Raw genomic sequence first — 19,708 nt, 5'->3', positions numbered from 1 at the left:
CATAAATACACCTCCGTATACAACAATGTACAAATGAACTTTTCTTATTTCGCCATTCAATTTGATTGGAATCGGTGTCTAAATTTTAAATTCTTTTGTTACATTTTAAGTAATTAGACATGTGTAAATCCTGATGCAAATAATGAAATGTACATCAATTAAAAGACACAAAATTAACTAGAAAATTATAAATGTATATGTACTAATAGGGTATGTCATCAAATTGAGAGTACGGAAGCTACACGCATCTCTATGGCAGGGCAGTGGTCAGCTTAAATAATTACAAGATTACGAAATCTTTGTGTATATCAGAATCCCGAAGAATGCATGTGTTATCATCGTGCCTTGGCATATCCCAACTCATAAACAATATCGGTAATTAGGAAGTATAGGTACATGTAGGTGTCTGACTGATCTGAAAGTGCACACGCATTACAGTAATACACTGTTAGGCTGTTGAGTTACTGTACTTAATGTCATTCTGTAAAGTGCTAAATATTTGAAAAAAATGGTGACGAAGTTCATTGAAAAAAATGAAACTATAAACAATCAGGAAGCAAGACTCTGACATCCGAAAAGTACTTAAACTGTTAAAGTACTGATAAGTTTCAATCCGGTTTCTAAATAAGATTCATTCGTTTGGAAGTTCTTAAAAAAGTGTGTGAAAAGATATGGGTTGAACGTTTTGATTGACGAATAGTGAATTGACGAACCGATGGCATGCGAACTCATGGTACAGATGATTACCTTAAAGCATCACTCTCAAAAATTGTTGTTGTTTTTGATTTTTTACTTTAATGCAAATGGATTTAGACTATTAACAGTCTCCGGACAAGTTTGCAATTCCGCTGAGTGCAAAAGTTGTCACCTTAATTTTTGGAGTTAAGTCAAAATTGAAGTTGATAACTTGGTTGGTATTGGTTCCCTGATATTTGTCCTAAAATTTTTTGGCTCTAGCACCACTGTTGAAAAAGTTATGCCCCTTTTTTCAACAATTTCCTCAGAGGAAAAGTAGTTTTCCTCAAGGGAAATCAAATTTCCCTAAAGGAAAAACAGTTTTCCTCAAGGGAAATTGTTTTTTTCCTCAAGGGAAAAAGATTTCCCTTAGGGAATTTGCTGCATAAATATTTCCTTTGAGGAAATTCTATTTCCTTAGAGGAAATTCTATTTCCTTAGAGGAAATTCTATTTCCTTTGAGGAAATTCTTTTTCCTTTGAGGAAATTTGCGGCTTCAAATTTTCCTTTGAGGAAATTCTATTTCCTTTGAGGAAATTTGCGGCTTCAAATTTTTCCTGTGAGGAAATTTTGCGGCTTCAAATTTCCTTGGAGGAAATACTTTTTCCTGTGAGGAAATTTTTGACAAACACTTTTCCTCGAGGGAAAATTTAAGACAATAAATTTCCTCTAAGGAAATCATTGTTCTTCAAATTTCCTCTAAGGAAATTTCTGAACATCAAATTTCCCTTAGGGAAATGTTTTCCCCTATTTTTTCCTCTATGAAAATTTCATAACAGTACAAACATTATAAAAATAATTTTTCCTAGACTGAATTATTGATACAAAAGATAATTAAAACATTAATACAAATTTTCATGGTGAGTATTAAACATACAAAAACAAAAGGCTGACTTTTTAACATGTTTTAAGACAATACAATAAATAAAGGCAACAGTAGTATACCGCTGTTCAAAACTCATAAATCCATGGACAAAAAACAAAATCGGGGTAACAAACCAAAACCGAGCGAAACGCATTAAATATAAGAGGAGAACAACGACACAACATCGAAACGCAACACACACAGAAACAGACCAATCATCAGACAAAACACCACGAGAATAACAAATGTAACATGAAAACCAAATACATGAATTTGGGATAGACAAGTACCGTGCCACGTCTTATCTCAATATCTCAAAAATAAGAGAAAACACAAACGACTCAACGTTAAAATGCAACACAAAGAGAAACGAACAATATATAACAATGACCATCTTCCTGACTTGGTACAGGACACTTTTAAAGGGGAATAAAAGTGGTGGGGTTGAACCTGGTTTTAAGGCATGCCAAACCTCGCACTTTAATGGCAAAGTTAAATATAACATTGAAATGACAACATAATATTACAGGACTACAATACAAATAAATAGGAGAACATATTAGACACAGAAAAACATGATTAATAGATAACAAAAAAGCATCAGGTTTAAATTCAATACGCCAAAAACGCGCCTTGCCCACACAAGACTCACCAGTGACGCCCAGATATAAAAGATCGAAAGTGAAAAAAGTACAAAGTTGTACAGCACTGAAGATCAAAAGTTGAAAAGGTTTCGCAAAATACGGCATTGTTTTTATGCCCGGGATAAGAACATTCTTATTATATAGAACAATTCATGCTATTGCAAACAGTAAATTTTATCAAATGAATATGAAAGAGATATACACAAAGAAACTAAAGTATTTACTAATTACAGAAAACTAAACCTGAATACATAACGCCTAGATATAAAAGATCGAACGTGAAAAAGGTACAAAGTTGTACAGCACTGAAGATTAAAAGTTGAAAAGGTTTTGACAAATACGGCATTGTTTTTATGCACGGGATAAGAACATCCTTATTATATAGAATACTTAGAGACAAAACGTTATGAATATCATACCATTTGTGATGTTATTAATATTGTGCTCATATTTGCATATTAAATAAAATTAAACACTTTTCATGTTAAATTAACTTGTCTTCTGTTTCAGCTGCTGTGTACAATTATTCGACCCCCTACATAACAGTTCAGTGCATAAATAATTCCATCCACAAGACATCTTCCTTCAATTGGTTGAATACATTTTGGCAACTTGTTCTTTAAACATCTACTCTGTATATTTGATATGATGGAGCCATGTACATGAATGGATAAAGCAGGTGTTTATTTGGACAACAACATGACAAAGATACTATTTTTTTCTTAATTTCTCCATAATCCATCAGCAAAAATGATCAGTGAATATGTAGGTTGTTACATTTTACACAATTGTGTTCTTGTGCATCTTTGATAGTACTCCATTTTGTTTATAGCAATTTTGTAGAATTTTTTCTATTTCTTTTTCCAGAAAAACACACAGTTCATTTCACATTAATTAATCCAATTAGCACATTATGCAGAAAAGTATTAACAATTAACATGATTAAGTTTCCTCTTCAGTATAGACCTGCAGGACCTGTTGATGATCATAAAAACCAAGATATCTGACCTATAAATACACAAAATTAAAAAAAATAATTTATAAATGGAGAAAAAAACAGCAATATAAATATATATGCTTATTTTATCATCATGATCATGTTTAAATGAACATTTGAGAAACTTTCATTTGATATTCTTACTTAAATGAGTTTTCTTATTTCAGTGCTTTGTGTCCAAGATTTAATATTCGTTGTTTAGTGCCTTGCAGTGATATTTAAAGTTGAGCCACTTGCAATAGTTGTTATAGAATGTTCATATGTTGTGTTATTTGAACCACTGTCCTATATTATCCTGATTATGGTAAGGTTGAGTGCTCATAGACAAGAATTTTTTTTATTAATTGTTGTTGACTTTGAACATGTTGAACTAAATTGGATTGTTTAAATCTTCTCATGTCTATAAAGGAAGTGTTTTCTCATTATTGAAGGCCGGCCCATCATTGGCCTTTAATTTCTTGCATCCACTTCATTGAACTCTGGTGGATAAGTCACTCATTTACCATACCACATCTTCTTATTTTTATATGAGTCATCATTCAAAGGCAATTACTTTTATCAGAAATTAAGGTTTTTCGTAATGCGAATAATGTGACTGGTGAGTATCGCACAAAAAAACCTCATCTTTTGATAACAGAAACATATATATATATATATATATATATATATATATAGATCTTTATGCCAGATTTTTTTTTGTAATCACAATAAGTTGTCCATTCGTGAAAAAGCACAATAATAAATGCAAGCAATAATTTCTGAATTTACAGTATATAGAAGTGGTCTTACCGTTAAGGCCTTGTTGTATTCAGTTTATCTTGTTTTGCCGCTCATTTCTATTGTAACTGTTTATATTTTACATGTCCTAAACATAAAAAGGGTAAAAACTATTATTAAACATCAGTATGTGTTTTTCTTTATATACAATAATATTTAAAAAGAATGGAATATTTGTGCTATTTCATTTCACAGACTTTTTGCCAGTCATCACTTTCAGACTTTCTTCCTGGTCAATAGTTTAAAAAAACAAACATTCCCATACTTTTTCTTCGTGTTCGTACTAATTTTTCATTGGACAACAAAGACATGATTCAACTATTCTTCTATGATTTGTTCGCTTGACTACGTTAAACTCTGAAATATTGTTTACAGTAAAATCTGTATGTGTCTCACTTGTCAAAATTTCAAATCAATATATATTACTTACAGGAGCAATTAAACAAGAGGCTCTCAAGAGCCTGAAGTGCTCACCTGAAATTTTTTGCATCAATCTTCCATTTGTGATCATTTTACCCCTATGTTCCATTTTAGCCATGTAAGAGGGTTTGGATTGGGTTAAATGATTAAGAATAATGCCTTAAAAATGAAGATTAGAGAATAACGGGCCAAAAAAATGAAGATTAGAGAAAAAAGGGGTTAATTTTTTGAAGATTAGAGAAAAAAGGGGTTATTTTTTTAAAGAGAGAAAAAAGGGGTGAAAATTAAATGTTTACAGAATAACAGACCCCCCCCCAATCCAGACCCTCATGTAACTATAAAGTGACTATGTTTCTTAACGTAAAAGGAAATAAAATACAAACTTTACACTAGTTACTCTGAAACTCATTCAGTCCAAGTTTAGCTGTAGATTCCGCAATGTCAAAGGGGAAGATTCTTTAGAGTATTAAGCAAACTAGATGAACAAATTGTGAAAAATTGTCTTTAAAAGGCAATACTACTCCTTATGGGGTCAATTGACAATTTTGGTTGTATTAATATCATATTTGTAGACCTTAATTTACTTTGCTAATTATATTTGCTGTTTACAGTATATCTTTATCAGAAATAAGATTCAAGATAATAACCAATAAAAATGCTACGCATGGCTCAGCTTGATAAGACCGTACAGGTTAAACCCTGAACAGTTGGGGCAAGTATGGACACAACATTCAAGCTTGATACAGCTCTGAATTTTAAATTTGGATTGTGATTCAATAGTTGACACTGCATACTAGGTTTCTCACACAGAATGAATGTGGTCCAACATGTCCAAGTTCTTAAAATTTTTAAATTGACAATTAACCTATAATATGGTCCAATATTCAAAATCTTAATACATGGTTAGATGCAGCATATCAACATGATCAAAGAACCCCAATAATTCATTTTTTTATGAAATCAAATAAAGTTCAATTTTGGACATTTTAGACCTCAATGTGGACCAATTTGATAATGGGCCAAAATATCAAAAATCTAAATGAATGGTTAGATTCAGCATATCAAAGAACCCCATATATTCAATTTTTGTTGAAATCAAACAAAGTAAAATTTTGGACCCAGATTTGGACCAACTTGAAAACTGGGCCCATAATAAAAAAAATAAGTGAATATTCAGATTCCGCATATTAAAGAACACCAAGAATTTAAATATTGTAAAAATCAAAATAAGTTTAATTTTGGACCCTTTGGACCTTAAGGTAGACCAATTTAAACAGGACCAAAAAATTAAGAATCTAAATACACAGTTAGATTTGGCATATCAAAGAACCCCAATAATTCAATTTTCTATAAAATCAAACAAAGTTTAATTTTGGACCCTTTTGGACCCTAATTCCTAAACTCTGGACAAAAACTCCCAAAATAAATCCCAACCTTCCTTTTTGTGGTCACAAACCTTGTGTTTGAATTTCATAGATTTCTATTAACTTATACTAAAGTAATTATGCGAAAACCAAATGTCTTTGGACGACGACTACATGATACCAATATATGGATTGCAAAAAACTTTTTGCAGTCGTATAAAATCTGCAATGTTTCCTTAAAATATAGTGGCAGAAACCCATCAATGGGTTGTTACATTTGTCTGAAAATTTATTGTTGATAGAACTTCACCTAGATAATATTAACTCCGTGTCAGATTTGCTGTAAATGCTTTAATTTGGGTTTTGAGATAAAAGCCAAAACTACCTTTACTCCTGTTTGCCATGATCACAATGTTTTTTGACGAAACAGAAAACAAAACAAAAAGTGTTTTTAGATACCAATAGATATGACATGAAAAATCATTCAGCTTAAGTTTGGTAGAAATTGGTTCAGTAGTTTTAGAGGAGAACACCAGACAGACGACGACAAACGACAGACACCAAGTGATGGCAAAATCTTACTGGTCTACTAGAACAGTGAGGTAAAATTGCACTGGCTCTATCCAAAAAAAGACTTTAGACCGTTGGTTTTCCCGTTTGAATGGTTTTACACTAGTAATTTTGGGGCCCTTTATAGCTTGTTGTTCGGTGTGAGCCAAGGCTCCGTGTTGAAGGCCGTACTTTAACCTATAATGGTTTACTTTTTAAATTGTTATTTGTATGGAGAGTTGTCTCATTGGCACTCACACCACATCTTCCTATATCTATTTAACAGTGCAGTGTACTACTTTTGGGACAGAACCACATCAACATTGGCGGATCCAAGGGGGGGGGGGGGGGGGGGGGTGCGGGGTTTGGATTCACCCCTTTTTTGAATGGGAGCATATAGTTGGAACACCCCCTTTTAAAATGGCTGGATCCACCTCTGATCAACATTATAGAAAAATCTATAAGCTATAACTCAAAATAAGTATAATTTTATTTTTAAAGGGTCTATATAATTAAGTTTGACAACTTCAGACATACTAATATTTTACCTTTTCAAACTATACCAAATCACTACATTAACTAAAAAAAATTGCCACATTTCATCCAATTTACTTTCATCCCTTACTTGCTATTTCATCCATAATATTTAAAGAAATAAATTTGGAAGGAGTATGATTTTAATTTGCAAGTTATACACTATATTCAAACTAGAGACCTAATAGAGTAGATATACTCCAATAATTTTAATCAAACTTGGGGTGAACTAAGACTTAAGGGAATAGATGACAGTTTACCCACAATGACCTAGTTAAATTCATGGCAATAGCAGATAGAGATTTCTAATTAAGGGGAAAGCCCCCCCCCCTTTTTTCGTGTGAAAAATTTTGTTGATTATATAGGGAATCACTGAAGTATCACTGGAGCAAGCATCCCCCCCCCAAAAAAAAAAAAAAAAAAAACCAAATATGAAAAGTTCTGGATCCGCCCCTGTCAACTTTACACTCAGGTCCCTGCATGAAGAGTTGTCACACAAAATGAATGATACTAAATGTTCATATGAATATGTTTTAGGTCGTGTAGGTGTAAGGAGGCAACCATTTGATTTGTAGCGTGAAAAAGGTGAATAATCTTGCCATGTAAACTTGTGCTATAAATAAAAATTACTAATCCATTAAAAAATCCGTCAGCCCAATCTCATCCAGTGAAATAAATTATTGTCTGTTTTCGAAGTTATATGGAAGTACTTACAACAATCTCCATGTAAATGAAATGTGACAATGCTTATACAACTGCATACCAAATACCATTGACTTAATTAGTAGTCCAGATAATTATGACGCATTTTTCTAAGGAGAAGTGTTGACTTATAATTTGGGGAATGAAACCAATATAATTTGATCGGATCCGATATGATCTTCCCAGTAACGGAATTTACGGAGCACCTATTAACTTTGAGGAAATTATTAGTGTCGGTGGTCTCACAAGTAAATCAGAGTGAATATTGCATGCACATTAATTAGCAGAGAAGAGACAATTATCAACTTGTGTATTATTCATTTTCTCGCAGTTATTTTATACGGTAAATTTATAACTATATGTATATATATCCAAAAACAGGTGCTCGGATCTAGTACTAGTATATGACTTTTAAATAACAATTATATTTATATTCTGAGGCGGGTCGAAGGGGATGGAATCCGGGGGTTGGACTCCCCTTTTTGTGAGCAATCATTGCATTTAATGATAATCTCGGGAATCCTCTGAAGTCAAGTTCCTATGTATACAAGGTGATAGACGTGCCGTTGTAATAGGGTCACCTTTTCAGGCTTAAAAATATGTGAATAGATCGGGGAAAACTCTGTTACATTACACACCAAACAAAACGCAAACAATATGGGAAAAGATAACATTTTAACCTACACAATATATGAAAAGGTATACACTTTTGAAATCTAAATTATATAAAAAGGGTGGGGTAACAGAAACCCAGCGACAACGACACCCCTTATTTAATGGAGACATGTAGTTGGAACGCCCTTAATGAGGGTCTGGATGGGGGGTCTGTTATTCTGTAAACATTTAATTTTCACCCCTTTTTTCTCTAATCTTCAAAAAATAACCCCTTTTTTCCCTAATCTTCAAAATATTAGACCACGCATTTCTCTAATCTTCATTTTTTTTTGGCCCGTTATTCTCTAATCTTCATTTTTTTAAGGGCATTATTCTTTAATCATTTAACCCCATCCAAACCCTCCATTATCGTGGGTGGATCCGCCCCTGATTTTACATGTAAATCAAGTCCCGGGTTTCTGTTGGCATAACGGTAATCACGAAGAGGGGGTAATTAAAAGCACGAGGAATTATAAATATACATTTGAACAGGGGTAGAGTGCATGGAGGAATGGGAATTAAATTGCCCCCCCCCTCATTAAATTGTCACTTCACGATGATCGAAAAAAGTATCTTCTTGCAAGTACGTTATTTCATCACCTTGTCTGAAACACTTTGAATAATAAGCTTCAAGGCGAAAACAAGTCATGTGTAATACTAATAACATACACGTTGTATGGACAAACCCTTAAATCCCTCAAAATAAATTGTTGAATTCATGTCTAGTCTATCAAATAAATTATAGCGCGGAAAGGTAACTTTAATTTAATATCAAAACTAAATATTTGTTATATTTTTCAATAATTTTATAAATCTTAATTAGGCATGCGTTAGTTACATTTCATGAGACCTTTAAGAAATTTAAATTATAAATACAGTTTTAATTTTTTTTCCCCGGTACAGATAAAAAAATATGTATATAATCTTTTGGGAAATAATACGATTTGGTTGAATTATTTCACTTCATAATAATGATAAATCTTTTAGTTCTTAAATTTTTAATTAAAATGAATATGTCATTTTGATCTGACGATAAACTTTTTAATTTGTAGTGACATGGTCAGTCACCTGATTAGCTGCATAGCTGATTACCATCTTACAGGTGACCCAGTTATTTTCCATATGACAGTAGCGTGTACCCTGGGGTGTGTATAACTTATTTTCTGGGGAACATCCTGTCCACGTGTAATACTAAGTATATATTGCAATAAATGACATTAAACAAATTTTCTTTGTAGCATCGGTGTCAAATTCATGTTCAACCAGAGACATATAATAATAATTGTATTATATGTCTCTGGTTCAACCAAACAAAAAAAAATCACAAAAAAGATATTATGATAAAATCATAAGAAAAAGATTAAAAAATACTAACAAATAAATTTGGCATTGAGTAAACGGGGATTCGTGTTTTAAAGAGCTTTTTTCCAGTGGACAACAACAAATGGAAGTTTTTAACGACCTTGACTGGCTATACAGCACTTGCACGGTCGGTCCAGTGGACATATTTCATACTAGATAATTTATAGTAATTCTTTTTTATATTTACGACAAAAAATTGTCCGATCTGATACACGTACCATTAATGTACAGAATTTTGAACAGCTTAATTCATATATATGCCTTATTATTGGTAATATACCATATAAGTGTCACTTATTGCTTAACGTGCTACCAAATCAAAATGAAGAAATAGGCTCAAACCGCATTTTTTAAAGATATTTTTTTTCAATCTCAAAATAGAGAAGGGGTACGGTATACAGACTAAAGTCCAGATGAGAAGATTAACTTGCTTTTCTATATTAACAAGGATTTATTATTAAATTCATCAATTTATTTGAATATGGGAACCAAATAACGTCGTTACAGGTCTTCTCTGACCGCAATAAAACCTTAGTAGAAGGATAGTGGAACGTCCATTGGGCTGTCCTCAGCCACATCCGAATGGGGACCCTTGCAACAACCCTTCGAGTGGACTGTAGAAATACCGCAAAGGACCTCTTTAGTGCACTAAGAACAAAAAAGTGCACTAAGGACCTTGACACAAGGACCTATAACTAACATACGTCCTTGCTTGACATCAGTAATAAAGTTATCTTTCATAGAAGACAGTTATGATTTATATTCTTTTTTCACCAACTTGAAATTATACCACGCTAAACCGTTAGTTTATTCAACAACAACCATTAATTGTACGTCTAAACACTGCTAAGGACACCTTAGTGCACTAAGGACTATATATACAATGCCACTAAGGACTAGAAGGAGAGCTGTTATATGTATTATTTTCAAATATTATGGTAGAGATAGATATTGAATGGATAGATTTAAAATTTTATAGAAAAATAATCATAAATAAATAAGATATTTAACATTAATTAGACACGTGCCTGTTTTTCTTTGATATGCCGAAAATCAATAAACCAATTGACACGTGCCAAATATACGTGCAAAACATAACAAACAGTTACTTATTAAACAATCATGCTTTTTATTTTAAGAAATTAACAATTATATCGAAAAGATTTATGCTTAATATTTATAATTAAACGTCTTGTTCTTAATTAAATGATTAAAAGGCCAAATAAGTCTGCTTTTGTTTTATTTATTTCCCGACAAAGCTATTTGCCATAGGTGCACGACTTTGATGTGACCAACTAAGAAGTTAGAGTGTGGTCAGCTTGTTAAAATGTTTATGTAAGAGTCACTAAGACAAAAAAGGAATAGATATATTTGTAAGTTCAATGTTTTTATTTTAATTCAGACAAAGATGCGTGTATATACAAATGGTTTCACTAAAAATATGAGTAAATTCCGAAAAAAAAAACATATAAATCATGATGATTGCTTTTCCACTTTTTAATTAATGCTATATATAATAAATAAATAAATAAAATAAATATTTAATTTGATTATAATATACATAGTATACGAATTGCGATTGAATTGAGAAAGCAAAAATCATATTGTTTGTAATTGTTCGACATTTTTTTTTTTCTAAAAGGAAAAGAAGGTTAAAAATTATCTAACGAACTTTAGTCAGATTAAGTTTCATTTTCAAATAAATAAAAGACTCAAATGTTGTTTTTTTTTATCGAATTGTCTGTTTAACATAAAAAAAAAATTTGTATGAAATAATTTATGAAATAATAACTATGTGGTATATGCTTTACTCACTGTTGAAGGCCGTAGTGTGACTTATGGTTATTTATTTCTGTATCATTTTGTCTCTTGTGAAGAGTTGTCTCATATCTCCAATCATACCACATCTTCTTATTTATATTGGTTGCATTTAGTAAAAAATTATTATCGTATTGAACTCGTTTTTGTCCTGAAATATATTGCTAAAACGTGTTCTTCGTGTGATAATAAATTTAGAAAATGAACCATAGCTAACGCAAAAGATGTCCAAATACGTCTGTTTACATGCAGCTTGCAGAAAATAAGTTTGATTACGCGTTATAAATATTTTTTATCATATGGAAGTCGTATTTGTCCTGAAATATATAGGTAAAAAATTTTCTTCATATGATATAATTTTTGAAAATGAACCAAAAAAACAACCGCATAAGATAATCTCTGCCCAAACAGCCGAGGAACTGGGACCCACAAAGTATACCAGAATTTGTGAAAACGCTCCACGAACTAGTCAAGCTGGTAGTTTGCCGACTTAAGACTCGCACTGTACAGCCAAGGCTGTTGCCCACTAATTGTTGTATCAATGCTGGCTTACAAAAAACATCTGATCAAAGAGATCGCCTTTTTTAAAAAAAAAAATAACGAAAGACAATTAATCAATTAGTAACGATCAAGAGACAATTGTTTTTTGGATAAGGTTGATTGAACATGATGATTGGGAAATTCCGAATTTGCAATAAGCCGTTGGTCACGTGCCGAGTGGCACGCGCTGATTAAAAGTCATTTAACTTCAAATAACAACATCTATTGACCAAACTTTATAAATGTGAGGTATATACTCATATCCTCTTACATCCATGTTCTTTGGGGTCTTATAACATCGTTTTAATGTCCTTAGTGTAAAAACTTACTTCCTAGTGCACTAAGAAGTCCTTTGCGGTATATTTCTACACACCGCTAATGGGTCTGTATTAGTAGCCTGGTATAAGGCCAATTTTCTGTCCCTCCTTTTCAGTGGCAGTCGAAAATATTCCGACCGTATTACGGGCGGTCTCAATTACAAGACCTACCTCTCGTATTTAATGTTTATTTTGTTAATTTGTTTTCTTCCTGAACATACATTATTTTTTTTAGCACTGTTTAGGCGCACCCGACATTAATCAGTATATTACAATAGGAAATGAGTATCTCCAACATTCACTTGTCTCTTGAAGAATCAATATTGAATTTCTTCCATCCGCACCAAACATGTATATTAATGATGTAATTTGTCAAATGTTGGAGTTTGGCAATATACAATCAAAGTAATATAGCAATATACAACAGGCAGAAGATCTGAATTTGTAAATTGGTATTTTGATATCACCTGACTAGGACGTGTCTCTCTGAAATTTTCTGATAAACTTACACACACATAATCTGCCTTTTAATCGTAAAGTTATGAGATCTATAAGGAATATAGAGCTATAAGCCTAATTGCATGCAAGTCTTTACAAATTATATATTTTGGTATGCTCTAGTTGATTTTTTTTTATAGACTACTAGTCATTTGGTAGTTTTTTTTTTGGTTTTTTTTACATGCGGATTGACTTGAGTGTGATATATTATGTATCTTTTGTGCTGTATAAAAAATAAGGAGATGTAAATATTTAAATGATTCGTAATGAGACAACTATCGACCAGAATTTAAAATACCTGATATAAGAGTTGTGACTTTCTTACTTTCTTTATTCAGAGAGATCGTAAATTAATCAGATAAGCTGAAGGAGGGTGGGGCTTCATACTAAAAGAAAAGAAAATAGCACTAGCTTTTTGTGATAAATATATATAATACATTCACAGCAGTGGCGGATCCAGAGGGGGGGGGGGGGTTCCGGGGTCCGCACCCCCCCTTTATTTTGGCCGATCAATGCATTTGAATCGGGACATATGTTTGCACCCCCCCTGCACCCCCCCTTTTGCCCTGGGCTAGCACCCCCCCTTTCGAAAATTCCTGCATCCGCCACTGCACAGTAACAGACATAGATCATACGAGAAAATAAGCTCTTTGCTCTGTCAGATCCCGGCACTTTTAACTGTTTCTTGACGCGTGCAAAAAAAAAATGCAGTACCGGGTTACAGGTGCTCATTGACAAGTCATCATCTTTCGAATAAATGATCTTTAAAATCTATATGGTCGTAATTTTAAGTTATAAAATCTAATGTTAAGTGATCTAAAATGTTCATTACTGATGAGTATTTTCGATTTTTCTGTATACGAGTCTAAGGTCGTCTAAAAGTATATATACATGTGTATTTGGCTACTGACTGCATAGTAGACTATTTATGTACCTATTCGGGGGGTCTGAGCGGGACGCGGGATTGTCGAGGCGGATTTTTTGTAAGCGTGACACATGTTCAAGTCAAATTATTGTGCCGTGAAAACGGGAAATGAAATTTAGCAGGACACGGGAAATTACAAAAATATCAGAATTGCTTACATACATAGTGTAAGCGGGATGCGGGAATCTAAAAAAAAAAATAGTAACTAAGCGAGATCCGTGAACAGAACCCCCAATGAGACCCCCATTAGTTGTGGCTTATTTTGGTCTTTTAAGTTAGTTTCTTTCCCCTACATTACTTGATCATTTTTGTAAAACAACAGCACTCGAGGTCTGACAGTATTTTACCAAGAAATGGACAAAATATTCAAAAAGAAGGCTTAGAAAATTTAAATATTGGTATGCACACATACTAACCTGTCAGCACAGACAACTATATTTTTGTTAACGCGTCAAACTCGTTTCTTCCACAGTGCGACAATCTTTACAATGTTGATGTTGGTGAAAACAATTATGACGTCTTGCAAGGCTATTTTATTTCTGGGACGCACGCTTCCTCCGACGAAGCCGAAATGTGAAACCAAATGAACAAGAAGTCTAACTTTTATAATAGAACTGAAAATAAATTGAAAATGGAAATGGGGAATGTGTCAAAGAGATAACAACCTGACCAAAAAGCAGATAATAGCCAAAGGTCACCAATGGGTCTTCAATGCAATGAGAAAATCCCACAACCTGAGGCTGGGGTGGATTCAGCCATTTAAAGGAGGGGTTCCTAACCCAGGACAAATTGGGGGGGGGGGGGGGGGTTCCAACTACATGTCCCCATTCAAATGCATTGATCGTCCAAAAAAAAAAGGGGGGTTCCAACCCTCTGACCCCCCTGGATCTGTGCCTGTGAGTCATACTTTAGCTTGCCATTAAACAAAAATGTATACTAGTTGTCAGAGTGATAATGGACGTCATACTAAACTCCTCAATATAAAAAAAAGAAACTAAAATAAAAATCATACAACGGTCACAAAGTCCATAACTTCTGGCTCCTGACTTGGGTCCTGTATATATATATATATGTTCCGGACCATATGAGTATTTGGACCATACGCGTATGGTCATGACCATATGGGTATATACTCATATGGTCCGACCATACACGTATGGTCGGGGTAATTAACACTCTGTTACAGTTTACTTTTAATACTTCTAAACTCTTCATATGGTATGACCGTTCATTCAAAAGACGCTATCATATAGGTAATTTTATCGTTATATTATAATAAAAAGATAAGCTAAATAAAAATAAGAAGTTTCACATTGTTAATTTTACTTAATTGTCAAATTTAAAGTAAACACATTTTATACCGATGGTCATTACCGATGGTCATAACCGATTTGTTATTACGAGTAAATGGCAATATGTCGACTAAAAAATTAAATTCCAAAAATTTCTTAATGAACTGTTACATAAGAAGTCACTGGAAAGTAGCATACTATTAGTTTATTTAAGTTGTGTTGTGAAGATGGTGTATTGCAGTCAACCATTTTACGATATTTGAGATATAGAGCTTCTTAAAACACTGTAGACATCAGAATTGCCAAAGACCTCGGTATCACTGTACGCAGCTGCAAAAAAAGGCTTGTTTTTCACTCGCAAACAAAATGTGTAAATGAAAAAGATCGTGCACAAAACTTGCAAATGCAAAAAAGCTATGATACCGTGTGGAAGTGAATGTCATCCAAGCTACATGCACTAATGTAACTAGCGATGAAAACTAACTATGGCATCAATATTAAATTTTTACGTATTTTTTTTTTTATTATAAAATTAAAAAATTGTCATGTTTTAAACCATCACTGTTTTTTTTAGATAAAGTTCTTGTATTATTGAAACGTTTATAATGTAATTTGGAAAAATAAATATACCTATATGGTCCAAATACTCATATGGTCCGGCCCGTTAATAACCAAACGAGTATTATACTCATATGGTCGGACCATATGAGTATACGCATATGGTCATGACCATACGCGTATGGTCTAAATACTCATATGGTCCGGAACATATATATATATATATATATATATGTTATTGTACTATTGGGATTTGGATAGTCTCAAGAATGCTCTCACCAATTTTTATGAAACTTTGGTGAATCGTTTTTATATCTTGCATAAACTCCCTTTTCATTTTCATGACCCATAGTGGAGGGGTCATTAAGTTTAACACTTGATCGTCTGTCCATCTGTCCCAAAGTTGTTTTTTGTTCTCTTACAGTACTTTAGTTTGCCTCAACCAAATTTAATTAAACTTTTACAAAAGCGTGTTATCACAATACTCAGATCAAGTTTGAATTTTGGTGATGTCAGTGTTACTGTACTAGAGTTATGCCCCTTACAAATGGGAAAAAAATGCTAAATTTTTGGTTTCCCTTTCTCTAAACTTTAGTTTGTCTCAACCAAATGTTATGAAACTTATACACAATCACCACAAAATACAGATTAAGTTTGAATTTTGGTAGTGTCTCTTTTACTATTCATGCTATTCTAGAGTTATGTTCTTTAAAAATGGAAAAATGATAAATTTTTCGTTTCCGGCCTCTAACTTGAGTTTACCTCAACCAAATTTATTAAACTTTAAAACAATACTTTTTACCACAAAATCAGATCAATTTCAAATTTTGGTAGTAAAACTTTTACCGTTCTTCAGTTATGTTCCTTTAAAACTTCAAATAATATGCAAGCTGGAGTATCATCCCCTATTTATCATGTATATTTTTGTATAAGATGCAGAGTTAAGGAACATTAGTTGTTGGAAAGTTATTTAAAATCTGTCCATTTCAAACTTTGGAAGGTTTTAGAAATGTATTTGTTAAAAAATCACAGCTTTAAACTTATAGTCACTTGAGATATCTCTAAATGGAGCCAAATTATCTTCATGTTTTATGTCAATGAATACCACTGTGTGTGCATGTCTTTTTTTTTTGGAGGGGGTTGGGGGGTCTTATTTGCGCAGTGCTCATAGTTTTTCTAGTTGATCATTAAAATTCATTTAAAGCATAAAGACCAGCTAAAAGGACAACAAGCTTATCAAGCACTCATGGTACAGATTTTTATTAAACACACATTAATATACATCATGTACATTAAACAGCAAAAAAAATATTGATGCAAGATGTCATTCCATAATAACTTTTACTCTTTTATGTATAGGACAAGAACTATAGAAGATACAGAGAAATTGTAAACAGCAGTAATGATAGGCAATTTAAAATTTGCAGAAGCCATTTAACTAAACATAAATGGTAAGACCACTTTTATTTTTAAAAAAGTTAATTGAACTTGAAAGATGATTATCATGATTACTATAAAAATTAAAAGATGTGGTATTATGTTAAATATCAAAACTATTGATCATGGCTTTGAGAAAGCAATTGTAGGCCTGTGACGACCTTCAATAATGAGAAAATCCATACCCTATAGTCAAAAAAGGCAGCTATAAAAGACCCTCAAATGAAAAATTGAAACAATCCAAACTGTAAAACTAATTGCCTAGTTTATAACAAAACAAATTACAAAAAATAAATATGACCGGTATGAAACAAAAACAACACCACTAAATTTTAGTGTCAGACTAAACTGACAAAAACTACAGGCTCTGAACTATGGACAGGCACAATAGGAATATGGCAAGGCTATACAAAAATACGATGTGGCATGATTGCCAATAAGACAACTCTCCACCAGACAACCAATGATGTAAATTTCCTGCAAACACAGACTGGACTACTGTTAACCAACTATTTTTCGTGAATACTTTATTTTGCGTTTTATACTTTCTAGTCTACATCGCAGCTATTTATTTTTTGCAATTTACAAGTTTTCTTAATGTATTTTAATAAGGAAAGATTATACATATGAAAAACATTGGCGACGATTTATATGCGCGTTATATTCTAAATGCGAAAATAAATTGCTTGTGAAAATAAATCGCTCGCAAAATAAGTTGGTTTACAGTAAGCAAGAAATTTATACATTTCCCTTAATTGAAAAGACACAAAGTTAAGTACTCACAGTAACTGACAGTTTAAGTTAAAAATCCATAAAAACTAATGCATGTAATAAAAACGGTTTATAGCACTCAACCCTACCCTAACTTTAGACAGTGGTTTAACAGCTCAACACATATATATAAAGAACAAACTGCCTCAACTTGAAAGATTGATAAATGCACAAAATCAACTAATATAAGAACTATAGACAAAAGCATTCGCAAGTAAGAAAGGAAATATATTTAAAATGTTAATAAACATGACAAAATAAACTTTTATTGCTGTTTCTCTCTCCATTTATAAATAACATTTTATTTGTTTATTTTGTGTATTTATAGGTGATCAGACATCTTGGTTTTCATGATCAATAGGTCATTACTGAAGAGGAAACTTAAAGTTGAAATTTATCTACATAGTGTGCAATTGGATTAATCTGAACTGGAATGTGTGCTTTCCTGCAAAGAAGAAATAGGAAATTTCATCATAATCACACGATGATGGCCATAAACAAAATGGAGTTCTATCATAGATACACAAAAACAACTATTGTAAAAAAGCAACAACATATATATATTAGTCGAAAGAAAGGAGAAATGCAGAAAAAATACTATTTTGTTGTTGAAAAAAGGAACACCAGTTTTATTCACTTATTTACATCGCTCCCTCATATCATATATACGGAAGAAGATCATTGAAGAACAATTTGCAAAATCTTTTCTCTTACAATGTCTTAGAATTGAAGGAAAATGTGTAGTGAATGGAATAATGTATTCACTGAATTCTTACGTAGTGGATTGAATAACTGTACACAAGCTGAAACAGTAGAAAATTTTAATTTAAAATAACAGGAAAAGTGTCTATTTTATTATTTAAGGGCATACGATACAGTTACAGGGGAGGTAATGACGTTGCTAACGTAAAATGTTATTTTCTCGACGTCAAACTGTGACATATCGGGAAAAGATGCTTTTTTCGACTGATTTTTATCATTCAAACTGATTTAATTTGAAAACGAGTGCATGGACCTCTATTTTTAAAACGACATTTTGTTTCATTTTCTAGGAAGATTATGGGGACCAAGTTTTATAAAACTTTAAATAGTGCAATTTTTTTAATTTTGATAAATATACAGCTAAAAATTATGTTTTTTTCTCAATTCATGACTATTTCATAAATATGAGTTATTTCTGAATAAAAAATGCATAAATTTTTAGGATACTTTTAAAATACGAAATTACAAATTATTTAACAAAAAACAATTTGTGTTTATCTTTTAAAACAAAAAAGTTACGGCTTTCATTCGAAAGCAAAAATACGGCCACAAATCTGAATTTTGAGCAAATATACAAAAGTTTGACCTCATTTAACTCAAAAAGTAGCACATGGAGGTATATTTTTTATAACATATTTGATTTAATCAGGCATAAAATAGCCTATATGGAAATTTTCATCAAACTGTAAATACAGGATCAAAACTGTATTGTATGCCTTAATCTGCAAATATAAACAAATTATTTAGAACACCACAAATGGTATGACATTCAAATTGGTTGCTTATTAATATATTGCATTGAAACAATTACAAAGAAAACAGAATCCTTTGCTACAAATTTTTTTATAAATCAAAGTTTAAAGTTATATAAAAAGTATGAACAATACCTAGACCTAAACAGTCAGACTGTATTAATTTCAATGCCATTAAAATGTTGAGTCAAACATTTATTAAAGTTTTAAATATCATTTGTATCAATTATTCAGTCTTGTAAAAATTATATTCATACTGTTTGTATACATGGTATAGTGAAGAAATATTTAACGAGTAAAAATAAGGTAAAACATTTCCTTAAGGGAAATTTGATGTTCAGAAATTTCCTTAGAGGAAAATTGAAGAACAATGATTTCCTTAGAGGAAATTTGTTGTCTTGAATTTTCCCTTGAGGAAAACATGGAAAGTGTTTG

The 19,708-nt window shown here is 32.1% G+C and overlaps 1 long non-coding RNA gene across 1 annotated transcript; it reads left to right on the top strand.

Moving 5' to 3' along the window:
- Positions 1 to 13,676: 13,676 nt before the first annotated feature.
- Positions 13,677 to 18,468, top strand: LOC139509524 (uncharacterized). The gene is made up of 3 exons (XR_011661735.1): positions 13,677 to 14,099; positions 16,911 to 17,002; positions 18,088 to 18,468. It is a non-coding gene; the product is annotated as an uncharacterized lncRNA (long non-coding RNA).
- The last annotated feature ends 1,240 nt before the right edge of the window (positions 18,469 to 19,708 follow it).

The sequence above is a fragment of the Mytilus edulis genome, unplaced genomic scaffold, assembly GCF_963676685.1.
Source record: "Mytilus edulis unplaced genomic scaffold, xbMytEdul2.2 SCAFFOLD_455, whole genome shotgun sequence".
Lineage (NCBI taxonomy): Eukaryota > Metazoa > Mollusca > Bivalvia > Mytilida > Mytilidae > Mytilus > Mytilus edulis.
The sequence above is the reverse complement of the archived record's forward strand: the minus strand, read 5'-3'. Positions and strand labels throughout refer to the sequence as shown.